The sequence below is a fragment of the Callithrix jacchus genome, chromosome 17 (assembly GCF_049354715.1).
Source record: "Callithrix jacchus isolate 240 chromosome 17, calJac240_pri, whole genome shotgun sequence".
Classification (NCBI taxonomy): Eukaryota; Metazoa; Chordata; class Mammalia; order Primates; family Cebidae; genus Callithrix; species Callithrix jacchus.
Window position 1 is genome coordinate 38,067,491 of NC_133518.1, and position 9,602 is coordinate 38,077,092.

Here is a 9,602-nt window from a genome sequence, read left to right on the forward strand (position 1 = left end):
GCAATAAAAATGATAAAGGGGATATCACCACCGATTCCACAGAAATACAACTATCATCAGAGATTATTACAAACAACTTTATGCACATAAACCAGTAAATCTAGAAGAAATGGATAAATTCCTGGACACCTACACCATCCCAAGACTAAACCAGAAAGAAGTTGAATCCCTGAACAGACAAATAATAAGGTCTGATGTTGAGGCAGCAATTAATAACCTACCAACAAAGAAAAGTCCAGGTCCAGATGCGTTCACAGCTGATTTCTACCAGACATACAAAGAGGAGCTGGTACCACTTCTTCTGAAACTATTCCAAACAATACAAAAAGAGGGAATCCTCCTTAACTCATTTTATGAGGCCAATATCATCCTGATATCAAAACCTGGCAGACACAAGTAAAACAGAAAATTTCAGACCAATATCAGTAATAAGCATCAGTACAAAAATAGTCAATAAAATACTGGCAAAACAATTGCAACAGCACATCAAAAAGCTTATGCATCATGATCAAGTCAGCTTCATCACCGGGATGTAAGGCTGTTTCAGCAAACACAAATCTATAAATGTAATCCATCACATAAACAGAACCAAATACAAAAACCACATGATTATCTCAACAGATGCAGAGAAAGCCTTCAACAAAATTCAACAGTCCTTTATGGTAAAAACTCTTTTTTTTGAGATTATTAATTTAGTTTATGAACCTATGAAGAAGAATGTGAATGGAAACCAGATGAAGAAGATGAGCTTTTGGAGCAGTTGAAAGAAAAGGTCAAGATTGAAGATGTGAAAAGGATGAAGAAAAAGAAGACACCAAAGGAATTCCTGAATTTTGGTCAACTGTTTTTAAGAATGTTGACTTGCTCAGTGATATGGCTCAGGAACATGATGAATCTATTCTGAAGCATTTGAAAGATATTAAAATGAAGTTCTCAGATGCTGGCCAGCCTATGAGTTTTGTCTAAGAATTCCACTTTGAGCCCAGTGAATATTTTACAAATGAAGTGCTGTCAAAGACATATAGGATGAGGTCAGAACCAGATAATTCTGATCCCTTTTCTATTGATGGACCAGAAATTATGGGTTGTACAGGGTGCCAGATAGATTTTAAAAAAGAAAAGAAAAGAATGTCACTTTGAAAACCATTATGAAGAAGCAGAAACACAAGGGATGTGGGGCAGTTCAGACTGTGACTAAAACAGTTTCCAATGACTCTTTCTTTAATTTTTCTGCCCTTCCTGAAGTTCCTGAGAATAGAGATCTGGATGATGCTGCTGAGGCTATTCTTGCTACAGACCTTGAAATTGATCACTTTTTATGTGAGCATATAATCCCAAGATCAGCGTTATACTTTACTGGAGAAGCTACTGAAGATGATGATAATGATTATGATGAAGTGGATAAGGAAGGAGATGAGGAAGGAGATGAGGAAAATGATCCAGACAATGACCCAAAGAAGGATCAAAACCCAGCAGAGAGCAAGCAACGGTGAAGCAAAATGTATATGGCCTTGAGGATAACCTGCACTGTAATAGCCTAAACACAAATCAGCCTTATGTTTTTGTATTTTCTTGGTAGACTAGGTAATTTTTTTAAGGGCAGAAAACTGATATTTTAAAGACCAATTTGTTGTACCCAACATTTCAACTAGTTTTTCTGCCAGATATGTTGAATGCACAAGTTCTTCATTCATGTTCATTCACTGCTACATAATTTGGTTCCTCTGGAATATTTTTATGTAGCTCTTGGAGTACATCTACACATCTATTAATTAACAACCATTAAATGAAACACTTTTTTTTCATACTTTTTTCCTTGAAGAACAAAGTATATTTTCAGCTGGTTATTGAATAGGGTTAAGTCTGCTTGGATTAACTGTGCCTTTCATTACTTTGTTTTTTGTTTTTTTGAAAGAAAAAAGAAAAAAGGAATGAAGGAGAGGAAGAGGGAAAGGGAGAGAGAATGGGAGTGTTGTTTTATTCTAAAAATGGGTATTGAAAACCTCTTTTATGCCATTAATTGTGCTTAATAATGGCCAACCAATATTTCATTTAAACCTGTGAGTAGGTGTGATGTGGTACTGATAAGAGTGTATATTTTGTCAGGCGGGCGACTACGTTTATGGGGTCTTCTGGAGGGCCTGAGTCGGAAATTGTTGAAAACGTTAAATTTGATTCCTAAAAGGACTCAATGGCTTACAGAAGAGATGAAATGTGGTCTGAGGAACGATATGAATATGAAAGACTTCCGAGAGAATGAGCATCTCCTCGAAGTCATCCCAGTGATGAATCTGGTTATAGATGGACAAGAGATGATCATTCTGCAAGCAGGCAACCTGAATACAGGGACATGAGAGATGGCTTTAGAAGAAAAAGTTTCTACTCTTCCCATTTTGCAAGAGAACGGTCTCCTCATAAAAGAGACAATGCTTTTTTCCAAGAATCACATGGTGGCCAAAAGGATTCTCCACACAGCAGATCTGACTCCATTGTCAGTAGCAGAAGCTTCTCTCCAGAAAGGAGCAAATCATACCTTTCCATCAGTCTCAACATGGGAACAAAGAGAGCCCTGCCCAGTCTTTGAAAACATCAAGAGATACTTCACCCTCAAGTGCTTCAGTGGCTTCTTCATCAAAGGTGTTAGGCAAACCCAGTAGGCTAACTGAAAAGGAACTTGCTGAGGCTGCAAGCAAGTGGGCTGCTGAAAAGCTAGAGAAAGCAGATGAAAGTAATTTGCCTGAAATTTCTGAGTATGAGGCAGGATCCACAGCACCATTATTTACTGACCAGACAGAGGAACCTAAGTCAAACACAGCAGATGCCATAGAATTATTTGAAAATAGTCAGCTAACCAGTCGCTCTAAAGCAATAGCATCAAAAACAAAGAGATTGAACAGGTTTACCAACAAGACTGTGAAACTTTCGGGATGGTGGTGAAAATGCTGATTGAAAAAGATCCTTCATTAGAAAAGTCTATACAGTTTGCATTGAGGCAGAATTTACATGAAATAGGTGAGCGGTGTGTTGAAGAACTCAAGGATTTCATTGCAGAATATGATATTTCCGCTCAAGATTTTGGAGAGCCTTTCTAGATTTTTTTGCTCAGGCAAAAAATAAAGGTTTCTAAAATTTTTTTTCCTGGATTGTGTAAATTCTTAATACATGGATTTTTTTGTGATGCAGAGAATTACATTATGATAGTTGACCACAATTTAATATTAAGTAAAAATCTAAAATACTCTGCTTAAAATTAGAGTATTAATTTAATACTCTATAAAATTAATTAGAACTTTTGTATTTTTTTGTAGAGACAGGGTTTCACCATATTGGCCAGGCTGGTGGTCTCTAACTCCTGGCCTCAAGTGATCCTCCTGCCTTGGCCTCCGAAAGTGTTGAGATTACAGGCATGAGCCACTGTGCCCTGCCAACACATGATACCACGTGAAAATATTAGAATTCTGAGTTGTGATTTTATTTATTTGCTTGCTTTTTCTTAGGCTTTGTAACTTGTCATGTGTTAAAGTATACTATTCTAATAAACTGAATACTTTGGTATCTTTATAAAAAAGAGTGTATATTTTGTGTCTTTAAAGAGGAAGTTTACTTGTTCCAGATCTGAGTTCAAGTCCTGGATATCCTTATTAATCTTTTGTCTTGTTGATCTATCTAATGTTGATGTTGAAGTCTCCTGCTATTATTGTGTGGGAGTCAAAGTAAAAACTAGGGTAAAAACTCTTAATAAACTAGGTATTGATAGAATGTATCTCAAAATAATAAGAGCTATTTATGACAAACCCACAGTCAATATTATACTGAATGGGCAAAAATCAGAAGCTTTCCCTTTGAAAACTGGCACTAGACAAGGGTGCCCTCTCTCACCATTCCTATTCAACATAGTATTGGAAAGAGAATACAACGTAGTATTCTGGCCAGAGAAATCAGACAAGAAAATAAATAAAGGGTATTCAATTAGGAAAAGAGGAAGTTAAATTGTCTCTCTTTGCAGATGATATGACTGTATATTTAGAAGACCCCATTATCTCAGCCCAAAATCTCCTTAAGCTAATAAGCAATTTCAGCAAAGTCTCAGGATACAAAATCAATGTGCAAAACTCACAAGCATTCCTATACACCAATAACAGAGAGCCAAATCATGAGCAAACTCCCATTCACAATTGCTACAAAGAGAATAAAATATCTAGGAATACAACTAACAAAGGATGTAAAGGACCTCTTCAAGGAGAACTACAAACCACTGCTCAATGAAATAAGAGAGAACACAAACAGATGGAAAAACATTCCATGCTCATGGTTAGGGAGAATCAGTATCATGAAAATGGCCATACTTCCCAAAGCAATTTACAGATTCAGTGCTATACCCATCAAGTTACCATTGACCTTCTTCACAGAACTGGAAAAAAACAGCTTAAACTTCATATGGAACCAAAAAAGAGCCTGCGTAGCCAAGACAATCCTAAGCAAAAAGAACAAAGCTGGAGACATCATGCTATACTACAAGGGTACAGTAATCAAAACAGCATGGTAACTGGTACCAAAACAGAGATATAGACAATAGAACAGAACAGAAGCTTCAGAAGAAACGCCACACAACTGTAATCATCTGATCTTTTATAAATCTGACAAAAAGAAGCAATGGGGAAAGGATTCCCTGTTTAATAAATGGTGTTGGGAAAACTGGCTAGCCATGGGCAGAAAGCTGAAACTGGACCCCTTCCTTACACCTTATACAAAAAATAACTCCAGATAAATTAAAGATTTAAACATAAGACCGAACAACATAAAAACCTTAGAAGAAAACCTAGGCAATACCATTCAGGATATAGGCATAAGCAAAGACTTCATGACTAAAACATCAAAAACAATGGCAAAAAAAAAAATAGACAAAAGGGATCTAATTAAAGTTAAGAGCTTCTGCACATCAAAAGAAACAATCATTCCATGGTGTATATGTGCCACATTTTCCCAATCCAGTCTATCATCAGTGGGCATTTGGGTTGATTCCAGGTCTTTGCTATTGTAAACAGTGCTGCAATGAACATTCGTGTGCATGTGTCCTTATAGTAGAACGATTTATAGTCCTTTGGATATATACCCAGTAATGGGATTGCTGGGTCAAATGGAATTTCTATTTCTAAGGCCTTGAGGATATTATGCAGCAATCAGAAATGATGAGTTTGTGTTGTTTGTAGGGACATGGATGAATCTGGAGAACATCATTCTCAGCAAACTGACACAAGAACAGAAAATGAAATACCGCATATTCTCACTCATAGGTGGGTGATGAAAAATGAGAACACATGGACACAGGGAGGGGAGTACTAAACACTGGGGTCTATTGGGGGAAAAGGGGAGGGCCAGAGGGAGGGGGAGCTGGGGAGGGATAGCCTGGGGAGAAATGCCAAATGTGGGTGAAGGGGAGAAAAGAAGTAAAACACACTGCCATGTGTGTACCTATGCAACTGTCTTGCATGTTCTGCACATGTACCCCAAAACCTAAAATGCAATAAAAAATTAGAAAAAAAGAAACAATCATTAAAGTGAGCCGGCAATCAAGAGAATGGGAAAAAATATTTGCAAGCTACCAATCTGACAAAGGGCTAATATCCAGAATTTACAAAGAAGTGAAAAAAAAAATAGAAGAAAAAAAATCCTGTCAAAAAGTGGACAAAGAATATGAACAGACACTTTTCAGAAGATATTTATGCTGCCAACAAACATGAAAAATGCTCAACATTGGTCATTAGAGAAATGCAAGGCAAAACCACATTGAGATACCATCTCACTCCAGCAAGAATGTTGATCAATAAAAAATCTGAAGATAACAGATACTGCTGAGGCTGTGGAGAAATAGGAACACTTTTATATTGTTGGTGGGAGTGTTAGTTAGTTCAACCATTGTGGAAGACAGTATGGCGATTCCTCAAGGATCTAGAAATAGAAATCCCATTTGACCCAGCAATTTCATTACTGGGTGTATACCCAAAGGATTATAAATCATTCTATTATAAAGACACATGCACATGTGTGTGCATTGCAGCACTGTTTACAATATCAAAGACTTGGAACCAACCCGAATGCCCATCAATGATAGACCGTATAAAGAAAATGTGGCACATATACACCATGGAACACTATGTAGCCATCAAAAAGGATGAGTTCATGTCCTTTGTAGGGACATGGATGGATCTGGATCCATCATTCCTAGCAAACTGACACAAGAACAGAAAACAGAACACTGCAAGTTCTCACTCATAAGTGGGTGTTGATCAATGAGAACACATGGACACAGGGATGAGAACATCACATACTGGGGTCTGTTGGGGGTGGGGGGCTAGGGGAGGGATAGCAGGGGGTAGGGAGATTGAAGAGGGATAATGTTGGGGGGTAAGGGGCTGAGGAGGGGTAGCAGGGGTTAGGGAGATTGAAGAGGGATAACATTAGGAGAAATATCTAATGTAGGTGACGGGGAGATGGAGGCAGCAAACCACCATGCATGTGTATACCTATGTAACAATCCTGCAAGATCTGCCCATACATCCTGGAACTTAAAGTAAAATAAAATTTTAAAAAGGACATAGCGTCGGGTGCGGTGGATCACGCCTGTAATCCCAGCACTTTGGGAGGCCGAAACAGGTGGATCACGAGGTCAAGAGATCGAGACCATCCTGGTCAACATGGTAAAACCCTGTCTCTACTAAAAATACTAAAAATTAGCTGGGTATGGTGGCGCGTGCCTGTAATCCCAGCTACTCAGGAGGCTGAGGCAGGAGAATTTCCTGAACCCAGGAGGCGGAGGTTGCGATGAGCCGTGATCGAACCATGGCATTGCAGCCTGGGTAACAAGAGCAAAACTCCGTCTCAAAAAATAATAATAATAAAATAAATAAATAAGAAGGACATAAAATAAACTTTAATGCTAAAATTTTAGGTACATTTCTTGTATCAAGTAGTTAGTAATTAGAATTATCAAGTAATTTCATACTTGAAATTACAGTAGAATTTTTTTAAAAAATAAAAATGCTTAATAAAGCATATAGAAAAGTATATCAAGTAAGATTCTTTTGAGATGCTTCCTGGGCCTGTCTTTCCCAATGATTCATCTCCCACCTTCCAACAAGGCACTTTATTAATTATAATAATATAATAACTTGGCATTCACTGAGCACCAGTAGGAGCATCAGCTATCCACAGACCCTGGTGCTAAACATGCTACCAGGACCCTATGTCTGACTCTTTGAGACATTACTGAAATGTAATTCCAATATGTTTCTTCTCATTTAAAGACTTTCTGTGGTTAAAAAAAATAAAAATTATGCCATAAAATTATACTGCCATAGTTAGAACAGTACTGCTATTTTAATGAAGAAATTATTCCATAATATTAAAACATGACACATTATTTTCTTCTTTTTTCTCTAAGAAAAGGAAATTCTGTTAAATCAAAAATATTATTATCAAAGGAAAAGGAATTTCTATTAGTGGAAATTATCATAAAAGGAAATTCTGTTAAATGATAAATAAATGGGTGATAAAGTAAAACTAAAATCTCACGAATGACTTCAAATTGGGAGACATGCCAACAACTGCTTTTTAGTAAGAATACACTTATTAGAGACGTAAACATGCAATTTGAATGATGCTGAATTGTTGTAGAAAGACCAATTCCTATAGTTTAAAAATGTTTATAATAAATTCTAAGTATCACAAATAAAATATAAGGGATGTATTCAGTTGGTGGCAAAAACCTCAACTACTTTTGCCCCAACCTAATTGTAGGGGCATGCGCTCTTAAGAGTAATGTCTTTTTCCTGTAAATCCAAAAGACTATAAATCGTTCTACTATAAGGACACATGTACACGAATGTTCATTGCAGCACTGTTTACAATAGCAAAGACCTGGAATCAACCCAAATGCCCATTGATAATAGACTGGATTGGAAAAATGTGGCACATATACACCATGGAATATTATGCAGCAATCAGAAATGATGAGTTCGTGTCGTTTGTAGGGACATGGATGAATCTGGAGAACATCATCCTCAGCAAACTGACACAAGAACAGAAAATGAAACACCGCATATTCTCACTCATAGGTGGGTGATGAAAAATGAGAACACATGGACACAGAAAGGGGAGTACTAAACAGTGGGGTCTATTGGGGGGAAAAGGGGAGGGCCAGTGGGAGGGGGAGGTGGGGAGGGATAGCCTGGGGAGAAATGCCAAATGTGGGTGAAGGGGAGAAGAAAAGCAAAGCACACTGCCATGTGTGTACCTACGCAATTGTTTTGCATGCTCTGCTCATGTACCCCAAAACCTATAATCCAATAAAAAATTAAAAAAAAAAAAAAGAGTAATGTCAGCAACTAGCTCAACCTCTTGTTTCTCAGTGGACACGATTTGCTGAAATTCACACAGGTAGCTAGAGACAGGACTAACATCCAGGACATCTGATTTTCCAGTATCTGTCTGCATCCTAGGTATGATTTTGGAGTCAAAACTCTGGATGAGACAGGTTGTTGTCAAATCAATCCAAATGTAAGACAATAGAGACTAGTAAGTCCCTAGTAAATGTTAGAATACTTTCCCTCTTTGAAAGTATTAATATTCAAATACATAAAGTATGATGACATTTAGCTAAAATATACCCACAAGACAGTCGGTTACATATTGGATATTCTAAAGATATTTTACAACCATTTATTTGTAGTCAATATCTAAAATAGGTTCAGGTAGTCACTGGGGCCTACTAGATGGGGGAAGAAGGAAGGAGGACAGGAATGAAAAACTACTGGGTACTATGCTCAGTACTTGAGTGACAGGATCAGCTATACCTCAACTTAGCATCACACAATATACTCAGTTAACAAGTCTGCATACATACCCCCGAATATAAAACAAAAGTTGAAACCATTAAAAAAATAGAATGTGTTTATATAGATGTGTTCATAAATAAGAATACAAGTTGAATTAGAGTTAAACATTTTATGCTATGAAGTAAATTATAAATAAAAGATTTTATGAAGAATTCTGAGTGATTGAGAGTGTATGTTTCATTGTTATTATTTATTTTTTTAAAAATTGATAGCTTTGGAGGCATTTTAGGGAGTCTGTTTAATACATCCTGTCAGTCAACAGTCTCTAGGGTGGATCACTGCTGTAGGGCTGTGCTGTGCTTCATGCTTTTTAATGCTGTGGAAGAGTGAAGCTTTGATGGTTGAGAACCTGCCTACAGATAGTAAATGATGGCTCTGAATGTATTTTGCTGCCCATTTTTAAAAATTACATTTTCTACTCAAATAAAAGTATCCTAAAAGTACAGAGTACAATAGCAAAAATTAGCCTTTAATATATTTAATTCTCATGTCAAAACTTTAGTCTGTTTAGATGTTTCCACTATGAGTCATGCCCTTATTATAATAATCTTTGCGATTATGCAAAATTAAAGTTTTTTTTTTTAAATTAAAGTTTTTTTTAACCAGTGTTTTTATTCAAGCATAAGAAAAAATGAGGAGAAATGTAGGATACATGTTTACTGATTTCACTGACAAGTGTTTGCTAAGTATTTACTTGCATACAAGACA

General features: G+C 36.8%; 2 pseudogenes; both read left to right on the top strand.

Annotated features, from left to right (window-relative positions):
• Positions 1-605: 605 nt before the first annotated feature.
• Positions 606-1,604, top strand: LOC100407507 (nucleosome assembly protein 1-like 1 pseudogene; annotated as a pseudogene).
• A 501-nt stretch (positions 1,605-2,105) lies between these two features.
• LOC100407864 (periphilin-1 pseudogene) lies at positions 2,106-3,451 on the top strand (annotated as a pseudogene).
• Positions 3,452-9,602: the final 6,151 nt, after the last annotated feature.